Source organism: Oncorhynchus kisutch, linkage group LG22 (assembly GCF_002021735.2).
Source record: "Oncorhynchus kisutch isolate 150728-3 linkage group LG22, Okis_V2, whole genome shotgun sequence".
Lineage (NCBI taxonomy): Eukaryota > Metazoa > Chordata > Actinopteri > Salmoniformes > Salmonidae > Oncorhynchus > Oncorhynchus kisutch.
In genome coordinates, this window is record NC_034195.2 from 23,779,286 (window position 1) to 23,796,639 (window position 17,354).

The window sequence follows — 17,354 nt, forward strand, 5'->3', positions numbered from 1 at the left end:
TGGGTAGCTTCTGTTGGCAGAGAGCTGGTCTGTGTGTTACTACAGTATAATGGGTAGCTTCTGTTGGCAGAGGGCTGGTCTGTGTGTTACTACAGTATAATGGGTAGCTTCTGTTGGCAGAGGGCTGGTCTGTGTGTTACTACAGTATGATGGGTAGCTTCTGTTGGCAGAGGGCTGGTCTGTGTGTTACTACAGTATAATGGGTAGCTTCTGTTGGCAGAGGGCTGGTCTGTGTGTTACTACAGTATGATGGGTAGCTTCTGTTGACAGAGGGCTGGTCTGTGTGTTACTACAGTATAATGGGTAGCTTCTGTTGGCAGAGGGCTGGTCTGTGTGTTACTACAGTATAATGGGTAGCTTCTGTTGGCAGAGAGCTGGTCTGTGTGTTACTACAGTATGATGGGTAGCTTCTGTTGGCAGAGGGCTGGTCTGTGTGTTACTACAGTATGATGGGTAGCTTCTGTTGGCAGAGGGCTGGTCTGTGTGTTACTACAGTATAATGGGTAGCTTCTGTTGGCAGAGGGCTGGTCTGTGTGTTACTACAGTATAATGGGTAGCTTCTGTTGGCAGAGGGCTGGTCTGTGTGTTACTACAGTATAATGGGTAGCTTCTGTTGGCAGAGGGCTGGTCTGTGTGTTACTACAGTATAATGGGTAGCTTCTGTTGGCAGAGGGCTGGTCTGTGTGTTACTACAGTATAATGGGTAGCTTCTGTTGGCAGAGGGCTGGTCTGTGTGTTACTACAGTATAATGGGTAGCTTCTGTTGGCAGAGAGCTGGTCTGTGTGTTACTACAGTATAATGGGTAGCTTCTGTTGGCAGAGGGCTGGTCTGTGTGTTACTACAGTATAATGGGCAGCTTCTGTTGGCAGAGAGCTGGTCTGTGTGTTACTACAGTATAATGGGTAGCTTCTGTTGGCAGAGAGCTGGTCTGTGTGTTACTACAGTATGATGGGTAGCTTCTGTTGGCAGAGAGCTGGTCTGTGTGTTACTACAGTATAATGGGTGGCTTCTGTTGGCAGAGGGCTGGTCTGTGTGTTACTACAGTATAATGGGTAGCTTCTGTTGGCAGAGAGCTGGTCTGTGTGTTACTACAGTATAATGGGTAGCTTCTGTTGGCAGAGGGCTGGTCTGTGTGTTACTACAGTATAATGGGTAGCTTCTGTTGGCAGAGGGCTGGTCTGTGTGTTACTACAATATGATGGGTAGCTTCTGTTGGCAGAGGGCTGGTCTGTGTGTTACTACAGTATGATGGGAGTATAATGGGTAGCTTCTGTTGGCAGAGGGCTGGTCTGTGTGTTACTACAGTATAATGGGTAGCTTCTGTTGACAGAGGGCTGGTCTGTGTGTTACTACAGTATGATGGGTAGCTTCTGTTGGCAGAGGGCTGGTCTGTGTGTTACTACAGTATGATGGGTTAGCTTCTGTTGGCAGAGGGCTGGTCTGTGTGTTACTACAGTATGATGGGTAGCTTCTGTTGGCAGAGGGCTGGTCTGTGTGTTACTACAGTATAATGGGTAGCTTCTGTTGGCAGAGGGCTGGTCTGTGTGTTACTACAGTATAATGGGTAGCTTCTGTTGGCAGAGGGCTGGTCTGTGTGTTACTACAGTATAATGGGTAGCTTCTGTTGGCAGAGGGCTGGTCTGTGTGTTACTACAGTATAATGGGTAGCTTCTGTTGGCAGAGAGCTGGTCTGTGTGTTACTACAGTATAATGGGTAGCTTCTGTTGGCAGAGAGCTGGTCTGTGTGTTACTACAGTATAATGGGTAGCTTCTGTTGGCAGATGGCTGGTCTGTGTGTTACTACAGTATAATGGGTAGCTTCTGTTGGCAGAGGGCTGGTCTGTGTGTTACTACAGTATGATGGGTAGCTTCTGTTGCAGAGGCTGGTCTGTGTGTTACTACAGTATGATGGGTAGCTTCTGTTGGCAGAGGGCTGGTCTGTGTGTTACTACAGTATAATGGGTAGCTTCTGTTGGCAGAGGGCTGGTCTGTGTGTTACTACAGTATAATGGGTAGCTTCTGTTGGCAGAGGGCTGGTCTGTGTGTTACTACAGCATAATGGGTAGCTTCTGTTGGCAGAGGGCTGGTCTGTGTGTTACTACAGTATAATGGGTAGCTTCTGTTGGCAGAGAGCTGGTCTGTGTGTTACTACAGTATAATGGGTAGCTTCTGTTGGCAGAGGGCTGGTCTGTGTGTTACTACAGTATAATGGGTAGCTTCTGTGGCAGAGGCTGGTCTGTGTGTTACTACAGTATAATGGGTAGCTTCTGTTGGCAGAGGGCTGGTCTGTGTGTTACTACAGTATAATGGGTAGCTTCTGTTGGCAGAGGGCTGGTCTGTGTGTTACTACAGTATAATGGGTAGCTTCTGTTGGCAGAGGGCTGGTCTGTGTGTTACTACAGTATAATGGGTAGCTTCTGTTGGCAGAGGGCTGGTCTGTGTGTTACTACAGTATAATGGGTAGCTTCTGTTGGCAGAGGGCTGGTCTGTGTGTTACTACAGTATAATGGGTAGCTTCTGTTGGCAGAGGGCTGGTCTGTGTGTTACTACAGTATAATGGGTAGCTTCTGTTGGCAGAGGGCTGGTCTGTGTGTTACTACAGTATAATGGGTAGCTTCTGTTGGCAGAGGGCTGGTCTGTGTGTTACTACAGTATAATGGGTAGCTTCTGTTGGCAGAGGGCTGGTCTGTGTGTTACTACAGTATAATGGGTAGCTTCTGTTGGCAGAGGGCTGGTCTGTGTGTTACTACAGTATAATGGGTAGCTTCTGTTGGCAGAGAGCTGGTCTGTGTGTTACTACAGTATGATGGGTAGCTTCTGTTGGCAGAGGCTGGTCTGTGTGTTACTACAGTATAATGGGTGGCTTCTGTTGGCAGAGGGCTGGTCTGTGTGTTACTACAGTATAATGGGTAGCTTCTGTTGGCAGAGAGCTGGTCTGTGTGTTACTACAGTATAATGGGTAGCTTCTGTTGGCAGAGGGCTGGTCTGTGTGTTACTACAGTATAATGGGTAGCTTCTGTTGGCAGAGGGCTGGTCTGTGTGTTACTACAATATGATGGGTAGCTTCTGTTGGCAGAGGGCTGGTCTGTGTGTTACTACAGTATGATGGGAGTATAATGGGTAGCTTCTGTTGGCAGAGGCTGGTCTGTGTGTTACTACAGTATAATGGGTAGCTTCTGTTGACAGAGGGCTGGTCTGTGTGTTACTACCAGTATGATGGGTAGCTTCTGTTGGCAGAGGGCTGGTCTGTGTGTTACTACGTATGATGGGTAGCTTCTGTTGGCAGAGGGGCTGGTCTGTGTGTTACTACAGTATGATGGGTAGCTTCTGTTGGCAGAGGGCTGGTCTGTGTGTTACTACAGTATAATGGGTAGCTTCTGTTGGCAGAGGGGCTGGTCTGTGTGTTACTACAGTATAATGGGTAGCTTCTGTTGGCAGAGGGCTGTCTGTGTGTTACTTATAGTATGATGGGTAGCTTCTGTTGGCAGAGGGCTGGTCTGTGTGTTACTACAGTATGATGGGAGTATAATGGGTAGCTTCTGTTGGCAGAGGGCTGGTCTGTGTGTTACTACAGTATGATGGGTAGCTTCTGTTGGCAGAGGGCTGGTCTGTGTGTTACTACAGTATAATGGGTAGCTTCTGTTGGCAGAGGGCTGGTCTGTGTGTTACTACAGTATAATGGGTAGCTTCTGTTGGCAGAGGGCTGGTCTGTGTGTTACTACAGTATAATGGGTAGCTTCTGTTGGCAGAGGGCTGGTCTGTGTGTTACTACAGTATAATGGGTAGCTTCTGTTGGCAGAGGGGAGGGCTGGTCTGTGTGTTTACTACAGTATAATGGGTAGCTTCTGTTGGCAGAGGGCTGGTCTGTGTGTTACTACAGTATAATGGGTAGCTTCTGTTGGCAGAGGGCTGGTCTGTGTGTTACTACAGTATGATGGGTAGCTTCTGTTGGCAGAGGGCTGGTCTGTGTGTTACTACAGTATGATGGGAGTATAATGGGTAGCTTCTGTTGGCAGAGGGCTGGTCTGTGTTACTACAGTATAATGGGTAGCTTCTGTTGACAGAGGGCTGGTCTGTGTGTTACTACAGTATGATGGGTAGCTTCTGTTGGCAGAGGGCTGGTCTGTGTGTTACTACAGTATGATGGGTAGCTTCTGTTGGCAGAGGGCTGGTCTGTGTGTTACTACAGTATGATGGGTAGCTTCTGTTGGCAGAGGGCTGGTCTGTGTGTTACTACAGTATAATGGGTAGCTTCTGTTGGCAGAGGGCTGGTCTGTGTGTTACTACAGTATAATGGGTAGCTTCTGTTGGCAGAGAGCTGGTCTGTGTGTTACTACAGTATAATGGGTAGCTTCTGTTGGCAGAGAGCTGGTCTGTGTGTTACTACAGTATAATGGGTAGCTTCTGTTGGCAGAGGGCTGGTATGTGTGTTACTACAGTATAATGGGTAGCTTCTGTTGGCAGAGAGCTGGTCTGTGTGTTACTACAGTATAATGGGTAGCTTCTGTTGGCAGAGAGCTGGTCTGTGTGTTACTACAGTATAATGGGTAGCTTCTGTTGGCAGAGGGCTGGTCTGTGTGTTACTACAGTATAATGGCTAGCTTCTGTTGGCAGAGAGCTGGTCTGTGTGTTACTACAGTATAATGGGTAGCTTCTGTTGGCAGAGGGCTGGTCTGTGTGTTACTACAGTATAATGGGCAGCTTCTGTTGGCAGAGAGCTGGTCTGTGTGTTACTACAGTATAATGGGTAGCTTCTGTTGGCAGAGAGCTGGTCTGTGTGTTACTACAGTATGATGGGTAGCTTCTGTTGGCAGAGAGCTGGTCTGTGTGTTACTACAGTATAATGGGTGGCTTCTGTTGCAGAGGGCTGGTCTGTGTGTTACTACAGTATAATGGGTAGCTTCTGTTGGCAGAGAGCTGGTCTGTGTGTTACTACAGTATAATGGGTAGCTTCTGTTGGCAGAGGGCTGGTCTGTGTGTTACTACAGTATAATGGGTAGCTTCTGTTGGCAGAGGGCTGGTCTGTGTGTTACTACAATATGATGGGTAGCTTCTGTTGGCAGAGGCTGGTCTGTGTGTTACTACAGTATGATGGGAGTAATAATGGGTAGCTTCTGTTGGCAGAGGGCTGGTCTGTGTGTTACTACAGTATAATGGGTAGCTTCTGTTGACAGAGGGCTGGTCTGTGTGTTACTACAGTATGATGGGTAGCTTCTGTTGGCAGAGGGCTGGTCTGTGTGTTACTACAGTATGATGGGTAGCTTCTGTTGGCAGAGGGCTGGTCTGTGTGTTACTACAGTATGATGGGTAGCTTCTGTTGGCAGAGGGCTGGTCTGTGTGTTACTACAGTATAATGGGTAGCTTCTGTTGGCAGAGGGCTGGTCTGTGTGTTACTACAGTATAATGGGTAGCTTCTGTTGGCAGAGGGCTGGTCTGTGTGTTACTATAGTATGATGGGTAGCTTCTGTTGGCAGAGGGCTGGTCTGTGTGTTACTACAGTATGATGGAGTATAATGGGTAGCTTCTGTTGGCAGAGGGCTGGTCTGTGTGGTTACTACAGTATGATGGGTAGCTTCTGTTGGCAGAGGGCTGGTCTGTGTGTTACTACAGTATAATGGGTAGCTTCTGTTGGCAGAGGGCTGGTCTGTGTGTTACTACAGTATAATGGGTAGCTTCTGTTGGCAGAGGGCTGGTCTGTGTGTTACTACAGTATAATGGGTAGCTTCTGTTGGCAGAGGGCTGGTCTGTGTGTTACTACAGTATAATGGGTAGCTTCTGTTGGCAGAGGGCTGGTCTGTGTGTTACTACAGTATAATGGGTAGCTTCTGTTGGCAGAGGGCTGGTCTGTGTGTTACTACAGTATAATGGGTAGCTTCTGTTGGCAGAGAGCTGGTCTGTGTGTTACCTACAGTATGATGGGTAGCTTCTGTTGGCAGAGGGCTGGTCTGTGTGTTACTACAGTATGATGGGTAGCTTCTGTTGGCAGAGGGCTGGTCTGTGTGTTACTACAATTATGATGGGTAGCTTCTGTTGGCAGAGGGCTGGTCTGTGTGTTACTACAGTATAATGGGTAGCTTCTGTGGCAGAGGGCTTGTCTGTGTGTTACTACAGTATAATGGGTAGCTCTGTTGCAGAGGGCTGGTCTGTGTTTACTAAAGTATGAATGGGTAGCTTCTGTTGCAGAGGGCTGGTCTGTGTGTTACTACAGTATGATGGGGGGTAGGGTAGCTTCTGTTGGCAGAGGGCTGGTCTGTGTGTTACTACAGTATGATGGTAGCTTCTGTTGGCAGAGGGCTGGTCTGTGTGTAACTACAGTATAATGGGTAGCTTCTGTTGGCAGAGGGTGGTCTGTGTGTTACTACAGTATAATGGGTAGCTTCTGTTGGCAGGGGCTGGTATGTGTGTTACTACAGTATAATGGGTAGCTTCTGTTGGCAGAGGGCTGGTCCTGTGTGTTACTACAGTATAATGGGTAGCTTCTGTGGCAGAGGGCTGGTCTGTGTGTTACGACAGTATAATGGGTAGCTTTCTGTTGGCAGAGGGCTGGTCTGTGTGTTACTACAGTATAATGGTAGCTTCTGTTGGCAAGAGCTGGTCTGTGTTTACTACAGTAGAATGGGTAAGCGTTCTGTTGGCCAGAGGGCTGGTATGGGTGTTACGACAAGTAGAATGGGTAGCTTCTGTTGGCAGAGGGCTGGTCTGTGTTACTACAGTATAATGGTAGCTTCTGTTGCAGAGGGCTGGTCCGTGTGGTTACTACAGTATAATGGGTAGCTTCTGTTGGCAGAGGGGCTGGTCTGTGTGTTACTACAGTAATATGGGTAGCTTCTGTTGCAGAGGGCTGGTCTTGTGTTACTACAGTATAATGGGTAGCTTTCTGTTGGCAGAGGGCTGGTCTGTGTGGTTCTACAGTATAATGGGTAGCTTCTGTTGGCAGAGGGCTGGTCTGTGTGTTACTACAGTATGATGGGTAACCTGTCTGTTGGCAGAGGGCTGTCTGTGTGTTACTACAGTATAATGGGTAGCTTCTTGTGGCAGAGGGCTGGTCTGGGTGTTACTACAGTATAAGTGGGTAGCTTCTGTTTGGCAGAGGCTGGTCTGTGTGGTACTACAGTATGATGGGTAGCTTCTGTTGGCAGAGGGCTGGTCTGTGTGTTACTACAGTATATGGGTAGCTTCTGTTGGCAGAGGGCTGGTCTGTGTGTTACTACAGTATAATGGGTAGCTTCTGTTGGCAGAGAGCTGGTCTGTGTGTTACTACAGTATAATGGGTAGCTTCTGTTGGCAGAGAGCTGGTCTGTGTGTTACTACAGTATAATGGGGTAGCTTCTGTTGGCAGAGGGCTGGTCTGTGTGTTACTACAGTATATGGGTAGCAACGGTAGCTTCTAGGTTGGCAGAGGGCTGGTCTGTGTGTTACTACAGTATAATGGGTAGCTTCTGTTGGCAGAGAGCTGGTCGGTGTGTTACTACAGTATAATGGGTAGCTTCTGTTGGCAGAGAGCTGGTCTGTGTGTTACTACAAGTATAATGGGTAGCTTCTGTTGGCAGAGGGCTGGTCTGTGTGTTACTACAGTATATGGTGCTTCTGTTGGCAGAGGGCTGGTCTGTGTGTTACTACAGTATAATGGGTAGCTTCTGTTGGCAGAGAGCTGGTCTGTGTGTTACTACAGTATAATGGGTAGCTTCTGTTGGCAGAGGGCTGGTCTGTGTGTTACTACAGTATAATGGGTAGCTTCTGTTGGCAGAGGGCTGGTCTGTGTGTTTACTACAGTATAATGGGTAGCTTCTGTTGGCAGAGAGCTGGTCTGTGTGTTATACAGTATAATATAATGGGTAGCTTCTGTTGGCAGAGGGCTGGTCTGTGTGTTACTACAGTATAATGGGTAGCTTCTGTTGGCAGAGGGCTGGTCTGTGTGTTACTACAGTATGATGGGTAGCTTCTGTTTGGCAGAGGGCTGGTCGTGTGTTACTACAGTATAATGGGTAGCTTCTGTTGGCAGAGGGCTGGTCTGTGTGTTACTACAGTATAATGGGTAGCTTCTGTTGGCAGAGGGCTGGTCTGTGTGTTACTACAGTATAATGGGTAGCTTCTGTTGGCAGAGGGCTGGTCTGTGTGTTACTACAGTATAATGGGTAGCTTCTGTTGGCAGAGGGCTGGTCTGTGTGTTACTACAGTATAATGGGTAGCTTCTGTTGGCAGAGGGCTGGTCTGTGTGTTACTACAGTATGATGGGTAGCTTCTGTTGGCAGAGGGCTGGTCTGTGTGTTACTACAGTATAATGGGTAGCTTCTGTTGGCAGAGGGCTGGTCTGTGTGTTACTACAGTATAATGGGTAGCTTCTGTTGGCAGAGGGCTGGTCTGTGTGTTACTACAGTATAATGGGTAGCTTCTGTTGGCAGAGGGCTGGTCTGTGTGTTACTACAGTATAATGGGTAGCTTCTGTTGGCAGAGGGCTGGTCTGTGTGTTACTACAGTATAATGGGTAGCTTCTGTTGGCAGAGAGCTGGTCTGTGTGTTACTACAGTATAATGGGTAGCTTCTGTTGGCAGAGGGCTGGTCTGTGTGTTACTACAGTATAATGGGTAGCTTCTGTTGGCAGAGGGCTGGTCTGTGTGTTACTACAGTATAATGGGTAGCTTCTGTTGGCAGAGGGCTGGTCTGTGTGTTACTACAGTATAATGGGTAGCTTCTGTTGGCAGAGGGCTGGTCTGTGTGTTACTACAGTATAATGGGTAGCTTCTGTTGGCAGAGGGCTGGTCTGTGTGTTACTACAGTATAATGGGTAGCTTCTGTTGGCAGAGGGCTGGTCTGTGTGTTACTACAGTATAATGGGTAGCTTCTGTTGGCAGAGGGCTGGTCTGTGTGTTACTACAGTATAATGGGTAGCTTCTGTTGGCAGAGGGCTGGTCTGTGTGTTACTACAGTATAATGGGTAGCTTCTGTTGGCAGAGGGCTGGTCTGTGTGTTACTACAGTATAATGGGTAGCTTCTGTTGGCAGAGAGCTGGTCTGTGTGTTACTACAGTATAATGGGTAGCTTCTGTTGGCAGAGGGCTGGTCTGTGTGTTACTACAGTATAATGGGTAGCTTCTGTTGGCAGAGAGCTGGTCTGTGTGTTACTACAGTATAATGGGTAGCTTCTGTTGGCAGAGGGCTGGTCTGTGTGTTACTACAGTATAATGGGTAGCTTCTGTTGGCAGAGGGCTGGTCTGTGTGTTACTACAGTATAATGGGTAGCTTCTGTTGGCAGAGGGCTGGTCTGTGTGTTACTACAGTATAATGGGTAGCTTCTGTTGGCAGAGGGCTGGTCTGTGTGTTACTACAGTATAATGGGTAGCTTCTGTTGGCAGAGGGCTGGTCTGTGTGTTACTACAGTATAATGGGTAGCTTCTGTTGGCAGAGGGCTGGTCTGTGTGTTACTACAGTATAATGGGTAGCTTCTGTTGGCAGAGGGCTGGTCTGTGTGTTACTACAGTATAATGGGTAGCTTCTGTTGGCAGCGAGCTGGTTTGTTGTACTACAGTATATGGGTTAGCTTCTGTTGGCAGAGGCTGGTCTGTGTGTTACTACAGTATAATGGGTAGCTTCTGTTGGCAGAGGCTGGTCTGTGTGTTACTACAGTATAATTGGGTAGCTTCTGTTGGCAGAGAGGCTGGTCTGTGTGTTACTACAGTATAATGGGTAGTCTTCTGTTGGCAGAGGGCTGGTCTGTGTGTTACTACAGTATAATGGGTAGCTTCTGTTGGCAGAGAGCTGGTCTGTGTGTTACTACAGTATAATGGGTAGCTTCTGTTGGCAGAGGGCTGGTCTGTGTGTTACTACAGTATAATGGGTAGCTTCTGTTGGCAGAGGGCTGGTCTGTGTGTTACTACAGTATAATGGGTAGCTTCTGTTGGCAGAGAGCTGGTCTGTGTGTTACTACAGTATGATGGGTAGCTTCTGTTGGCAGAGGGCTGGTCTGTGTGTTACTACAGTATAATGGGTGCTTCTGTTGGCAGAGGGCTTGGTCTGTGTGTTACTACAGTATAATGGGTAGCTTCTGTTGGCAAGAGCTGGTCTGTGTGTTACTACGTATCATGGGTAGCTTCTGTTGGCAGAGGGCTGGTCTGTGTGTTACTACAGTATAATGGGTAGCTTCTGTTGGCAGAGGGCTTGTCTGTGTGTTACTACAGTATGATGGGTAGCTTCTGTTGGCAAGAGGGCTGGTCTGTGTGTTACTACAGTATAATGGCGTAGCTTCTGTTGGCAGAGGGCTGGTCTGTGTGTTACTACAGTATAATGGGTAGCTTCTGTTGGCAGAGGGCTGGTCTGGTGTTACTACAGTATAATGGGTAGCTTCTGTGGCAGAGGGCTGGTCTGTGTGTTACTACAGTATAATGGGTAGCTTCTGTTGGCAGAGGGCTGGTCTGTGTGTTACTACAGTATAATGGGTAGCTTCTGTTGGCAGAGGGCTGGTCTGTGTGTTACTACAGTATAATGGGTAGCTTCTGTTGGCAGAGGGCTGGTCTGTGTGTTACTACAGTATAAATGGGTAGCTTCTGTTGCAGAGGGCTGGTCTGTGTGTTACTACAGTATAATGGGTAGCTTCTGTTGGCAGAGAGCTGGTCTGTGTGTTACTACAGTATAATGGGTAGCTTCTGTTGGCAGAGAGCTGGTCTGTGTATTACTACAGTATAATGGGTAGCTTCTGTTGGCAGAGGGCTGGTCTGTGTGTTACTACAGTAAATGGGTAGCTTCTGTTGGCAGAGAGGCTGGTCTGTGTGTTACTACAGTATAATGGGTAGCTTCTGTTGGCAGAGAGCTGGTCTGTGTGTTACTACAGTATAATGGGTAGCTTCTGGTTGGCAGAGGGCTGGTCTGTGTGTTACTACAGTATGCTGGGTAGCTTCTGTTGGCAGCAGGGCTGGTCTGTGTGTTACTACAGTATAATGGGTAGCTTCTGTTGGCAAGAGGGCTGGTCTGTGTGTTACTACAGTATATGGGTAGCTTCTGTTGGCAGAGGGCTGGTCTGTGTGTTACTACAGTATATGGGTAGCTTCTGTTGGCAGAGGGCTGGTCTGTGTGTTACTACAGTATATGGTAGCTTCTGTTGGCAGAGGGCTGGTCTGTGTGTTACTACAGTATAATGGGTAGCTTCTGTTGGCAGAGGGCTGGTCTGTGTGTTACTAATAGTATGATGGGGTAGCTTTCTGTTGGCAGAGGGCTGCGTCTGTTGTGGTTACTGACAGTATAATGGGAGCTATATGGTCGGCTACTTGCAGAGGGCTGGTCTGTGTGTTACTACAGTATAATGGGTAGCTTCTGTTGGCAGAGGGCTGTGTCTGTGTGTTACTACAGTATAATGGGTAGCTTCTGTTGGCAGAGGCTGGTCTGTGTGTTACTACAGTATAATGGGTAGCTTTCTGTTGGCAGAGGGCCTGGTCTGTGTGTTACTATAGTATGATGGGTAGCTTCTGTTGGCAGAGGGCTGGTCTGTGTGTTGACTACAGTATGATGGGAGTATCATGGGTAGCTTCTGTTGGCAGAGGGCTGGTCTGTGTGTTACTACAGTATGATGGGTAGCTTCTGTTGGCAGAGGCTGGTCTGTGGTGTTACTACAGTATAATGGGTAGCTTCTTGTTGGCAGATGGGCTTGGTCTGTGTGTTTACTACAGTATAATGGGTAGCTTCTGTTGCAGAGGGGCTGGTCTGTGTGTTACTACGTATGATGGGTAGCTTCTGTTGGCAGAGGGCTGGTCTGTGTGTTACTACAGTATGATGGGAGTATAATGGGTAGCTTTCTGTTGGCAGAGGGCTGGTCTGTGTGTTACTACAGTATAATGGGTAGCTTCTTGACAGAGGGCTGGTCTGTGTGTTACTAACAGTAATCGAATGGGTAGCTTCTGTTGGCAGAGGGCTGGTCCTGGTGTGTTACTACAGTATGATGGGTAGCTTCTGTTGGCAGAGGGCTGGTCCTGTGTGTTATCTACAGTATGATGGGGTAGCTTCCTGTTGGCAGAGGGCTGGTCCTGCTGTGTTACTACAGTATAATGGGTAGCTTCTGTTGGCAGAGGGCTGGTCTGTGTGTTACTACAGTAAATAATGGGTAGCTTCTGTTGGCAGAGAGCTTGGTCCTGTGTGTTTACTACAGTATAATGGGTAGCTTCTGTTTGGCCAGAGCTTGTCCTGTGTGTTACTACAGTATAATGGGTAGCTTCTGTTGGCAAGGGGCTGGTCTGGTGTGTTACTACAGTATAATGGGTAGCTTCTGTTGGCAGAGAGCTGGGTCTGTGTGGTTACTACAGTATAATGGTAAGCTTTCTGTTGGCAGAGAGCTGGTCTGCTGTGTATACTACAGTATAATGGGGTTGAGCTTATGTTGGCAGAGGGGCGTGGTCTGTGTGTTACTACAGTATAATGGGTAGCTTCTGTTGGCAGAGAGCTGGTCTGTGTGTTACTACAGTATAATGGGTAGCTTCTGTTGGCAGAGGGCTGGTCTGTGTGTTACTACAGTATAATGGGTAGCTTCTGTTGGCAGAGGGCTGGTCTATGTGTTACTACAGTATAATGGGTAGCTTCTGTTGGCAGAGGGCTGGTCTGTGTGTTACTACAGTATAATGGGTAGCTTCTGTTGGCAGAGAGCTGGTCTGTGTGTTACTACAGTATAATGGGTAGCTTCTGTTGGCAGAGGGCTGGTCTGTGTGTTACTACAGTATAATGGGTAGCTTCTGTTGGCAGAGGGCTGGTCTGTGTGTTACTACAGGATAATGGGTAGCTTCTGTTGGCAGAGAGCTGGTCTGTGTGTTACTACAGTATAATGGGTAGCTTCTGTTGGCAGAGGGCTGGTCTGTGTGTTACTACAGTATAATGGGTAGCTTCTGTTGGCAGAGAGCTGGTCTGTGTGTTACTACAGTATAATGGGTAGCTTCAGTTGGCAGAGAGCTGGTCTGTGTGTTACTACAGTATAATGGGTAGCTTCTGTTGGCAGAGGGCTGGTCTGTGTGTTACTACAGTATAATGGGTAGCTTCTGTTGGCAGAGGGCTGGTCTGTGTGTTACTACAGTATAATGGGTAGCTTCTGTTGGCAGAGGGCTGGTCTGTGTGTTACTACAGTATAATGGGTAGCTTCTGTTGGCAGAGGGCTGGTCTGTGTGTTACTATAGTATGATGGGTAGCTTCTGTTGGCAGAGGGCTGGTCTGTGTGTTACTACAGTATGATGGGAGTATAATGGGTAGCTTCTGTTGGCAGAGGGCTGGTCTGTGTGTTACTACAGTATGATGGGTAGCTTCTGTTGGCAGAGGGCTGGTCTGTGTGTTACTACAGTATAATGGGTAGCTTCTGTTGGCAGAGGGCTGGTCTGTGTGTTACTACAGTATAATGGGTAGCTTCTGTTGGCAGAGGGCTGGTCTGTGTGTTACTACAGTATGATGGGTAGCTTCTGTTGGCAGAGGGCTGGTCTGTGTGTTACTACAGTATGATGGGAGTATAATGGGTAGCTTCTGTTGGCAGAGGGCTGGTCTGTGTGTTACTACAGTATGATGGGTAGCTTCTGTTGGCAGAGGGCTGGTCTGTGTGTTACTACAGTATAATGGGTAGCTTCTGTTGGCAGAGGGCTGGTCTGTGTGTTACTACAGTATAATGGGTAGCTTCTGTTGGCAGAGGGCTGGTCTGTGTGTTACTATAGTATGATGGTAGCTTCTGTTGGCAGAAGGCTGGTCTGTGTGTTACTACAGTATGATGGGAGTATAATGGGTAGCTTCTGTTGGCAGAGGGCTGGTCTGTGTGTTACTACAGTATGATGGGTAGCTTCTGTTGGCAGAGGGCTGGTCTGTGTGTTACTACAGTATAATGGGTAGCTTCTGTTGGCAGAGGGCTGGTCTGTGTGTTACTACAGTATAATGGGTAGCTTCTGTTGGCAGAGGGCTGGTCTGTGTGTTACTACAGTATGATGGGTAGCTTCTGTTGGCAGAGGGCTGGTCTGTGTGTTACTACAGTATGATGGGAGTATAATGGGTAGCTTCTGTTGGCAGAGGGCTGGTCTGTGTGTTACTACAGTATAATGGGTAGCTTCTGTTGACAGAGGGCTGGTCTGTGTGTTACTACAGTATGATGGGTAGCTTCTGTTGGCAGAGGGCTGGTCTGTGTGTTACTACAGTATGATGGGTAGCTTCTGTTGGCAGAGGGCTGGTCTGTGTGTTACTACAGTATGATGGGTAGCTTCTGTTGGCAGAGGGCTGGTCTGTGTGTTACTACAGTATAATGGGTAGCTTCTGTTGGCAGAGGGCTGGTCTGTGTGTTACTACAGTATAATGGGTAGCTTCTGTTGGCAGAGAGCTGGTCTGTGTGTTACTACAGTATAATGGGTAGCTTCTGTTGGCAGAGAGCTTGTCTGTGTGTTACTACAGTATAATGGGTAGCTTCTGTTGGCAGAGGGCTGGTCTGTGTGTTACTACAGTATAATGGGTAGCTTCTGTTGGCAGAGAGCTGGTCTGTGTGTTACTACAGTATAATGGGTAGCTTCTGTTGGCAGAGAGCTGGTCTGTGTGTTACTACAGTATAATGGGTAGCTTATGTTGGCAGAGGGCTGGTCTGTGTGTTACTACAGTATAATGGGTAGCTTCTGTTGGCAGAGAGCTGGTCTGTGTGTTACTACAGTATAATGGGTAGCTTCTGTTGGCAGAGGGCTGGTCTGTGTGTTACTACAGTATAATGGGTAGCTTCTGTTGGCAGAGGGCTGGTCTATGTGTTACTACAGTATAATGGGTAGCTTCTGTTGGCAGAGGGCTGGTCTGTGTGTTACTACAGTATAATGGGTAGCTTCTGTTGGCAGAGAGCTGGTCTGTGTGTTACTACAGTATAATGGGTAGCTTCTGTTGGCAGAGGGCTGGTCTGTGTGTTACTACAGTATAATGGGTAGCTTCTGTTGGCAGAGGGCTGGTCTGTGTGTTACTACAGGATAATGGGTAGCTTCTGTTGGCAGAGAGCTGGTCTGTGTGTTACTACAGTATAATGGGTAGCTTCTGTTGGCAGAGGGCTGGTCTGTGTGTTACTACAGTATAATGGGTAGCTTCTGTTGGCAGAGAGCTGGTCTGTGTGTTACTACAGTATAATGGGTAGCTTCAGTTGGCAGAGAGCTGGTCTGTGTGTTACTACAGTATAATGGGTAGCTTCTGTTGGCAGAGGGCTGGTCTGTGTGTTACTACAGTATAATGGGTAGCTTCTGTTGGCAGAGGGCTGGTCTGTGTGTTACTACAGTATAATGGGTAGCTTCTGTTGGCAGAGAGCTGGTCTGTGTGTTACTACAGTATAATGGGTAGCTTCTGTTGGCAGAGGGCTGGTCTGTGTGTTACTACAGTATAATGGGTAGCTTCTGTTGGCAGAGGGCTGGTCTGTGTGTTACTACAGTATGATGGGTAGCTTCTGTTGGCAGAGGGCTGGTCTGTGTGTTACTACAGTATAATGGGTAGCTTCTGTTGGCAGAGGGCTGGTCTGTGTGTTACTACAGTATGATGGGTAGCTTCTGTTGACAGAGGGCTGGTCTGTGTGTTACTACAGTATAATGGGTAGCTTCTGTTGGCAGAGAGCTGGTCTGTGTGTTACTACAGTATGATGGGTAGCTTCTGTTGGCAGAGGGCTGGTCTGTGTGTTACTACAGTATGATGGGTAGCTTCTGTTGGCAGAGGGCTGGTCTGTGTGTTACTACAGTATGATGGGTAGCTTCTGTTGGCAGAGGGCTGGTCTGTGTGTTACTACAGTATAATGGGTAGCTTCTGTTGGCAGAGGGCTGGTCTGTGTGTTACTACAGTATAATGGGTAGCTTCTGTTGGCAGAGGGCTGGTCTGTGTGTTACTACAGTATAATGGGTAGCTTCTGTTGGCAGAGGGCTGGTCTGTGTGTTACTACAGTATAATGGGTAGCTTCTGTTGGCAGAGAGCTGGTCTGTGTGTTACTACAGTATAATGGGTAGCTTCTGTTGGCAGAGGGCTGGTCTGTGTGTTACTACAGTATAATGGGTAGCTTCTGTTGGCAGAGGGCTGGTCTGTGTGTTACTACAGTATAATGGGTAGCTTCTGTTGGCAGAGAGCTGGTCTGTGTGTTACTACAGTATAATGGGTAGCTTCTGTTGGCAGAGGGCTGGTCTGTGTATTACTACAGTATAATGGATAGCTTCTGTCGGCAGAGGGCTGGTCTGTGTGTTACTACAGTGTAATGGGTAGCTTCTGTTGGCAGAGGGCTGGTCTGTGTGTTACTACAGTATAATGGGTAGCTTCTGTTGGCAGAGGGCTGGTCTGTGTGTTACTACAGTATAATGGGTAGCTTCTGTTGGCAAAGAGCTGGTCTGTGTGTTACTACAGTATAATGGGTAGCTTCTGTTGGCAGAGGGCTGGTCTGTGTGTTACTACAGTATAATGGGTAGCTTCTGTTGGCAGAGAGCTGGTCTGTGTGTTACTACAGTATAATGGGTAGCTTCTGTTGGCAGAGAGCTGGTCTGTGTGTTACTACAGTATAATGGGTAGCTTCTGTTGGCAGAGGGCTGGTCTGTGTGTTACTACAGTATAATGGGTAGCTTCTGTTGGCAGAGAGCTGGTCTGTGTGTTACTACAGTATAATGGGTAGCTTCTGTTGGCAGAGGGCTGGTCTGTGTGTTACTACAGTATAATGGGTAGCTTCTGTTGGCAGAGGGCTGGTCTGTGTGTTACTACAGTATAATGGGTAGCTTCTGTTGGCAGAGGGCTGGTCTGTGTGTTACTACAGTATAATGGGTAGCTTCTGTTGGCAGAGAGCTGGTCTGTGTGTTACTACAGTATGATGGGTAGCTTCTGTTGGCAGAGGGCTGGTCTGTGTGTTACTACAGTATAATGGGTAGCTTCTGTTGGCAGAGGGCTGGTCTGTGTGTTACTACAGTATAATGGGTAGCTTCTGTTGGCAGAGAGCTGGTCTGTGTGTTACTACAGTATAATGGGTAGCTTCTGTTGGCAGAGGGCTGGTCTGTGTGTTACTACAGTATAATGGGTAGCTTCTGTTGGCAGAGAGCTGGTCTGTGTGTTACTACAGTATAATGGGTAGCTTCTGTTGGCAGAGAGCTGGTCTGTGTGTTACTACAGTATAATGGGTAGCTTCTGTTGGCAGAGGGCTGGTCTGTGTGTTACTACAGTATAATGGGTAGCTTCTGTTGGCAGAGAGCTGGTCTGTGTGTTACTACAGTATAATGGGTAGCTTCTGTTGGCAGAGGGCTGGTCTGTGTGTTACTACAGTATAATGGGTAGCTTCTGTTGGCAGAGAGCTGGTCTGTGTGTTACTACAGTATGATGGTAGCTTCTGTTGGCAGAGGGCTGGTCTGTGTGTTACTACAGTATAATTGGTAGCTTCT